We start from the raw sequence: 8,575 nt of genomic DNA, 5'->3' as shown, positions 1-8,575 counted from the left end.
TTTTTTTCTGTACATGTGATTTATTCTTTTGTCTTGCTGAATATTAGCTTTCTCTGTCACCTAATTGACAAGAGTAGTAAGTAGCCAATGCTTTGAGCTGCTACATGTTTATCTGACTTCTTCAAGAAAGCATCAAGGGGAGATGAGCCTCTTTATCACAATTCCCAATTGCAGGAAGGGATCTTGACTGTAAGCAGGGATACATTTGTCCATTTCTAAATCAACTAACTGGAGAAGGCAATGGCACCCCTCTCCAGTACTCTTGCCTGGAAAATCCCATGGACGGAGGAGCCTGATGGCTGCAGTCCATGGGGTCTCTAGGAGTCGGACATGACTGAGCGACTTCACTTTCGCTTTTCACTTTCATGCATTGGAGAAGGAAATGGCAACCCACTCCAGTGTTCTTGCCTGGAGAATCCCAGGGACAGGAGAGCCTGGTGGGCTGCCGTCTATGGAGTTGCACAGAGTCGGACACGACTGAAGCGACTTAGCAGCAGCAGCAGCAAATCAACTAACTGGTTAGACATTTTGGTCACATCTGTCTTCAGCTGCCCAATGACGTCATATGGGTGGGGACAGGCTGGATACACTCAGAAACAATAAAGAGGAAAGTGCTCTGCTACAAGTGGTGGATATTGTGAGGTTCATGCCCCAGCATCCTTTTCAACCATTTCACAGTTTGTAGTAGGCATATCATTTATGTGGGATTGACCTCAGTCCTTTTTGACCATAGTCCAAAAGGACTATGATATGCTTAAACCAATTAACACAGCTTTATTGCCCTTGCCAATTACTGGTTCAAGAATAAAGGTGCTTACTGAGTCAATAAATTCAGAGGAGAGGTTTTCTGGGAAGGTCTGTAACAGGTGCTACCTCATTCTTAAGTCAATAGAAATTCAGTTCACTAGGTCAAAGGGAAAAGAGCTGGTACAACAGAGGTCATTTCCCTTAAAATGTCTTCATCAATACTGAATACAAATTATCTGAATTTTCTCTTACTAACCTGATAGTTTAACTCATTATGCTTTATATCTTTTCATATATTAATATATGATTGTGCCTGTGCTTAGTCACTCAGTCAGGTCCGACTCTTCGTGACCCTTTGGACTATAGCCCCCAGGCTCCTCTGTTCATGGGATTTTCCAGGCAAGAATACTGGAGTGGGTTGCCATTTCCTTTTCCAGGTCATCTGCCTGACCCAGGGATCAAACCTGCATCTCTTGTGTCTCCTGCATTGCAGGCAAATTCTTTAGCTACTGAGCCAGTGGGGCAGCCCTAATATATGATTCCTTGGCAATTAACCAAAGCAATTTATACAGGGCACCCATGCTAGCTTAAGTTGGAGACTTCAGTCTGAGGCAAGTCTTCCTGTTCATATTTATCAGAGGGCATGAATTAGTCTCAGAGGCATGCTGACTGGAATTGTCCACAGAAGTAAGCGTGGTCGCAGAAGATAAACAGAAAATAAGTTTCTTCAGCTTCTAACATGTAACAGCCAAATAAAAAAGTGAAAAATTTAGCCCACATATGTGTTACCTTAAAGAAGAATCAATAGTTTGATCAAATAGTCTACTGTCTCACCCTTCACACTGACTTATGCTTTTGGCCTTGAGAGAACAAATTTCAATTGCCTTGTTCATAAATGTAAAAGTAGTTTGTATGTCCAGTGGTCAACACATATAGGCTGTACTAATGTATTAGATAAAAACAACTAGGGATGAAGATTCTAAAGTCTATACTATCTGGGAGTACATTTTAATTTTCATTTTTTTTTTAACTTGAAGTTAGCTCCTGAATATCTAGACAGCTTTCACATAGCATATTTTCAAAACTTCAAAATTTAAAATAATTTGTAATATGTTTTAATATTTTACCTTCTTACTGTAATAACTGAGCCAAAATAATTGGTTTTTTGACAACACTTATTTGACACCCTTTTTATTATGACAGTAAGAAAAACAGCCAGTATGTTTCATACATTTACTATATGCTGTATTATGAGCTATTCGCCTATTTTATCTCACTCTAATACATCAAAGGAATTGAAACAGGAACTTTAAAATCACATATTAAAGAAAAGGTCAGCGAAAAAGGTACACTGGTGGCAAGTAATCATATGAAAGATGTTTCGTATCATATGCAGATGACACCACCCTTATAGCAGAAAGCGAAGGAGAACTAAAGAGCCTCTTGATGAAAATGAAAGAGGAGAGTGAAAATGTTGGCTTAAAACTCAACATTCAGAAAACTAAGATCATGGCATCTAGTCCCATCACTTCATAGAAAATAGACAGAGAAACAATGGAAACAGTGAGGGACTTTGTTTTTTTGAGCTCCAAAATCACTGCAGATGGTGAATGCAGCCATGAAATTAAAAGGCACTTGCTCCCTGGAAGAAAAGCTATGACCAACATAGACAGCATATTAAAAAGCAGAGACATTACTTTACCGACAAAGGTCTGACTATTAACTGCAGCTTACAGTACTTTTATTCATAACTGCCAAAACTTGAAAGCAACCAAGATGCAATTTCAGCAGGTGAATGGATAAATAAAACATGGTATATCCACACAATGAAATATTATTCAGCACTAAAATTAAAAAGAAATGCTGTTAAACAAAGAAAATGTTACTGGTTTCTGTGTTTATATTTCCTGTTCTTTTTACCTTGCAAAGACTTATGGAGAGATGAAGGGGAAAATTCTACCTTCAAATTATTTTAACTTTAAATGAATCAGTCTAGCTTTTGTCAGGAACATATTTCAAATTGCAAAAGATTGGAACAAGCCTAAATGCACATGAATACAGAATGATTAAATAAATTATGATAAATTCACACAATAAAACATCACAGCCATTAAAAATAATTAGGTAGTTTTCTATGTAATGATATGGAACTATTCCAAGAGTTACTGCATGAGAATGTCAAGGTGTGGAACCACGTGTATGACATTACTGACATAATTTGTGTGGGGAAAAAAAAAAACCTATGCATATTTTTTATAAATGCATAAACTGTCTGGAATATATACAAAAACTAGTAAATGTACTATTTTCTACAAAAGTTACTGGAAGGTGATAGGACAATGTCACTGAGCAATACACTCAAGGTAGGCATTGAGCATATTCTTCTGCATGTTTTGAATGTTGGGCATGAGTCACCTATTCAGAAATGCAAGTGAAATATTTTTTTAAACATATATTTTCTCCCAAAAAAAGAAAGATTAGGCCCTGAAAAAACATGGCACATAACAAAGGGAAAGAGTCAATCTGGAAAGTATATATAGTGTATGATTTCTACTATATAACATTCTGGAAAAAACAAAACTATGAAGAAAATAAAGAGAGTTGAGGTTTTTAGGGTAGAGGTGGGGAAAGGATGAATATGCAGAGTATGAATGATTTTTTAGGGAGGTGAAAATATCCTGATATTATAGTGAAGGATATATGTCTTAAGACATACAGTGCTGGGAGTAATGCATGCATGCATGCTAAGTCGCTTCAGTCGTGTCTGACTCTTTGCGACCCCATGGACTATAGCCCACCAGGCTCCTCCATCCATGGGATTTTCCAGGCAAGAGTACTAGAGTGGGTTGCCGTGCCCTTCTCCAGGGGATTTCCCTAGCCAGGTATCAAACCCGCATCTGTTATGTCTCCTGCATTGGCAGGGGTTTCTTTACCACTAGCACCACCTGGGAAGCCTCTTCCAAATAGGTATACCCTCAGAATTTAGCACCATTAATTTTCTTTACAAGGATGACAACTCCCAGTAAGAATCAACAGAAAACAGGTGACAGTAGCCATCTGGAGGAGCACTCCTCTCCTCAGGATATTGCTGATGAGGCTAAACTGTCCCTCACATCTCAAGGAGACTAACATTTAGGTAACATAAAATAATCTCAGTCCTGTCCATTCTTGCATAGCTAAGACAATGTCACATCTCAAGGGACATAGTCCCCAAGTGGTCATGGAGGAATAGAAATGTTTCCCAAGATGGTAATGTTTATGTAAAAGGACTTTATCTATGAATAAGTGTATGCTTATAATTGAAAAGAAAAGGTTTTGTGAGGAAAACAACCAAATTGCACTGTAGAAGGGTACTAAAAAGTAAACCTAAGGTAAACAATGGACTTGGAGTGACAATGCTGTGTCAATGTAGTGAAAGTGTTAGTCACTCAGTCATGTCCAACTCTTAGCAACCTCATGTCAGGCTCCTTGGTCTATGGAATTCTCCAGGCAAGAATACTGGTGTGGGTTGCCATGACCTCCTCCAGGGAATCTTCCCAATCCAGGGATTGAACCTGGGTGTCCTGCACTGTAGGCAGATTCTTTACCATCTGAGCCACCAGGGAAGCCCTGTATCAATGTAATTTCTTGGTTAAGAAAAAAAAAAAAGTATCATTCTGGTGAGTGATATTGACAGTGAGTGGTGCGGAGCATCTATGCTTGTTTGGGGGATGGGGGCATGTGGGGTATCTTTCTTCCTCTCAATTTTGTTTGGCTAAAACGGCTTAAAAAATTATTTAAAAAAATAGAAGATAAGCTATTGATGAAGGTCTCAGTTTGTTCACAGTGGTGCCAGAACATGAAGGAGTTTTTAAAATCAAAGCACCATACCTGTAACACTATGCTCCCTCTTTGGAAACAGAAAGTCCATACGTTTGACCTTCTTATGTAAAGAAGAGCCTTTCAGAAAACACACTTTGTGCTTAACAGCAACCCTGGAGAGAAGACAGCAAGAAAATATATTTATGTATGTTAAGTATTTATTTTATCTCTAGCAAAGTTTGACTACTGATGTAGAAAAGATGAGAGAAATGAATTGTGCAGAGAGGAAGTCCAACATCACCTTCTGTGAGTCCCTATTAATTCCCATTTAAGAACAGAACTCACTCTTCTTACTATAGCAATTCCAGTCCATTAATTCCCACAGAGAAAGGCAGGTGAATTTCTGATAAATCTCAGCTATTTTTTTTTTTTTACAGTTTTTCACCCAAGATTCAAATTATTTATCCCCTTACCAAATTGTCCAAAACTTTCCGACAAGATATTTCATTGGCAAAAATATCTGTCTACAAAGTTTAGTTTTTCTATTTCTTTTTTATATAGCTCAGATGTCTTAAGCCATTATACATTTTACTGCAAAATTTCTTAATGACAGAACACTTCTACAAGACAACTGGAAATTTACTGAATTTTGCAGATGAGCTTTAAATATAATCAAACTGTATAAATTTAATACACATAAGCATACAGACTTGAGATTATGAATTTATTGATCTTTAGCTCATAACTGAATCTAAGTCCAGAGTTTACAGAATTAAGAAACTCAGGAATGGGTACTTTTTTTTTTAAAAGAAACATAGCACCTAACATCAAAGCCAATAAACTCTAGAGCTAGAAGATCAAATTTTTTTCATTTTCGAAGCTCTTTGTGACATATTTAAGAATCAGAAACGATTTATCACATGAATTACCACATGTCCCTACTAAAAGACAATTTTACACAAGTAGAACTGTTTTTACATGAGATAAAAGAGTAGATTCATATATGAAAACAATGAACCACAAACATGGTTCAAGTGTTTAAAGGGTAAATATTGGTGATTTTAAAAAGTTACTTATGATTCACATTTACTATGAAAAATTTGACAAAATTACTGGTTTGGTATGCACAGGCTTTCAATATGAAATCTGTTTTGAAGCTAGACATTAAATGAATATTGAAAGTATTTTAAAAAGCAATCCTTTATTTGAAAATACAATATAAGGATGGAGATACTTATGCCCGCCTAAGAGCCCATATGGAGACCATGATGCATATGTCATAAGCAGTTAAAATATCATTTAGGCCAGTTCATTTGAGTCTTTTTGTAGATATTCTTAGTGCTCTCAGACCTTTCATGTATTTTAACTGATGCATTAAGTCATTCCATCATTCATTCACCAAATATGTAGAGTGTGTTATGTGCCAGGATCTTTGGCAGAATAGAGAATAAGCTGTCAAAATGATGAAGTCCTGACTTCACCCATCGCAGAATCTGAAAGGAAGACAGACAAGCAAGTAACTTCCAGAAAGCCTCTGAAGTGTTCCTCCAGGGGCTAGAAGAAAGCCTTAAGGAGACCAAAGCAATCTGGCATCCCAGAGCAGGACCAACACACGTGGGCTTCAGAATGCATGGTGGGGAGATGTCCTGTAAGCTGAAAGCCGAAGGCAAAAATAAAAGTTGCAGGATGGCAGAAGCATGAGGAGGGAGGGGAAGACAGAGAAAAACATTTCGTTTTTTGCAGGCTTGGTGAGACTTAATATGAACCTGAAGAGAAAAGCAACTGATCTCCCACTTCATGCCCTAAAGGCTGAAATGTCATTCTTCCCAAAGGGAGGCTCTCCTATCATCACCTGGAAATTACTTATAGCTTTTGAAAAAAGAGCCCTGGATTCTTATTTTTGCACTGGGTCTCACAAATGATGTGGTCAGTCATGAGACAGAGGATGGGTCCATGATGATGAAAAGGATAAATCTAGATTGTATTAGAGACATAAAAAGCTGTACGAGGAAAAATAGGGAACCAGGGTTTTTCTCCAATCTCAGTCTTTCACTTCACATGTGGACTTTTCTGCATCTGTGAGTTTCCTAAACATTCTTACTGAACAGAAAACTTTTTTCCCCAGGTTAACCTAGAAAAGTAGCTTGGGGTATTTAATTATCTATATAAAATAAGACATTTCACAGCAGTGACCAATATGTGGCCCTAAGACCATCCAAAGGAGGCCACTGGGACCCTGGCTTCTGTAACTCACATGATTACATGTTCTCCCACATACATAACAACAGAGAAAGTCTTGATGTTAGCTTTTCCATAACTGTCTTAGATATAGTCTGGCTTTCCACTAGAAACAATAATACTCAAACATACACACCTACACAAACACTTCCATAAAATTTGACTCTGCATCTCAGATTTCCTACAACCGAGATGAACATGAAACTTTGGCAGATCCCAATTCACCCTGCTCCTTTACAGAGAGAGGCAGTAGAATCAACTGTGCTGGGCCTCAAACTCACAAACACCCCACGCTTGATTTAAGACTCTCCTGTCACCATCTGGAAATTACTTACAAATTTTGAAAAAGAAGCCTTGGATTTTTATTTTGCACTGGGTCTCACAAATGATGTGGTCAGTTACGAGACAGAGGATGGGTAGAGAATGATGAAAGGGATAAATCTAGATTGTATCAGAGACATAAAGAGCTATGTGAGGAAAATTCGAGAACTAGGCTTTTTTGCAATCTCAGTCTTTCACTTAACATGTTGACTTTTCTGCATTTGTGACTTTCCTAAACATTCTTACTGAACATAAACTATTGGTTTTTTCTAAATTTACTTAACACTGATTTGATCTTACCCTTAAGCAATGATATTGCAATATCATCAGTTTTATGACTCAGCCACGCTTTTTCTAATATATTTATTTACATGAATAACTTTATAAACAAATGTCTATGGCATACCATCTAAAATCATTCTGAATACTGCCAGGACTAGGCTTACTAAGCTTTGGGAAAACACCGAGACATATAAGGAAAGGAATATGTATGTGAAGCTTTTTTTGTCAGGGTAACTATCAAATCCATTAATGAGGATTTGCTCCACGGAGGATGGAGCAAAGTATTATGTCTCCTTGAAGTGTCCTCTGCATTGTGTCATCATCAAGCCCCTGTAACTTTCTGTTCTGTCCTTACCTAACTATGCTTTCTAACCTGTGTGCATTCCTCCAGGTAACAGAGGCCGTTGTAATGACAAACTCAAGTTCCCACTCTACTGATCACATGAATCTTAGCTAAAGAGTTCAAAACATGCATGCCCCACTCTACTGAAGGGAGGGAGGGAGAGAGTGAAGGAGAGGGAGGGAGGGAGTGAAGGAGAGGGAGAGAGAGAGAGAGAGAGAGAGAGAGAGAGAGAGAGAGAGAGAGAGAGAGAGTGTGTGTGTTCAGTTGCTTCAGTCATGTCCAACTCTGCACTCTACTGGACAGTGTGTGTGTGTGTGGGTTCAGTTGCTTCAGTCATGTCCAACTCTGAGACGCCATGGACTATAGCCTGCTAGGCTCTTCTGTCCATGGAATTGTCCAGGTAAGAATACTGGAGGGGGTTGCTGTTTCCTACTGGACAATACATCATCCCAGATCTAGGCCTGAAAATTTAAATATTTTCATTATATTACTCTGTAAAAAATACCACCCAGCCTCCCTGGTGGCTCAGAGGTTAAAGCGTCTGCCTCCAATGCAGGAGACCTGGGTTCGATCCCTGGGTTGGGAAGATCCCCTGGAGAAGGAAATGGCAATCCACTCCAGTAGTCATGCCTGGAGAAACATATGGATGGAGAAGCCGTCCACGGGGTCGCAAAGAGTCGGACACGACTGAGCAACTTCACGTACCTACCTACCTACCTACCATGTAACTGGCTAAATGTAAGCCACTCTCTCTCTCTTTGATGTATTTATTCCTTTCTTTTTCATGTCACTCAAAATTTCTTTCCCAGCTAAAAGGATGTCCCATGTTTTATCATGTCGCCC

At 38.5% G+C, this 8,575-nt stretch overlaps 1 non-coding gene across 1 annotated transcript; it reads left to right on the top strand.

Moving 5' to 3' along the window:
* Positions 1-8,246: 8,246 nt before the first annotated feature.
* On the top strand, positions 8,247-8,318 carry TRNAW-CCA (transfer RNA tryptophan (anticodon CCA)). The gene has a single exon. It is a non-coding gene; the product is annotated as a tRNA-Trp (tRNA).
* Positions 8,319-8,575: the final 257 nt, after the last annotated feature.

This window comes from Capricornis sumatraensis, chromosome 10 (assembly GCF_032405125.1).
Source record: "Capricornis sumatraensis isolate serow.1 chromosome 10, serow.2, whole genome shotgun sequence".
Classification (NCBI taxonomy): Eukaryota; Metazoa; Chordata; class Mammalia; order Artiodactyla; family Bovidae; genus Capricornis; species Capricornis sumatraensis.
This window is presented reverse-complemented; position numbering and strand designations above follow the sequence as displayed.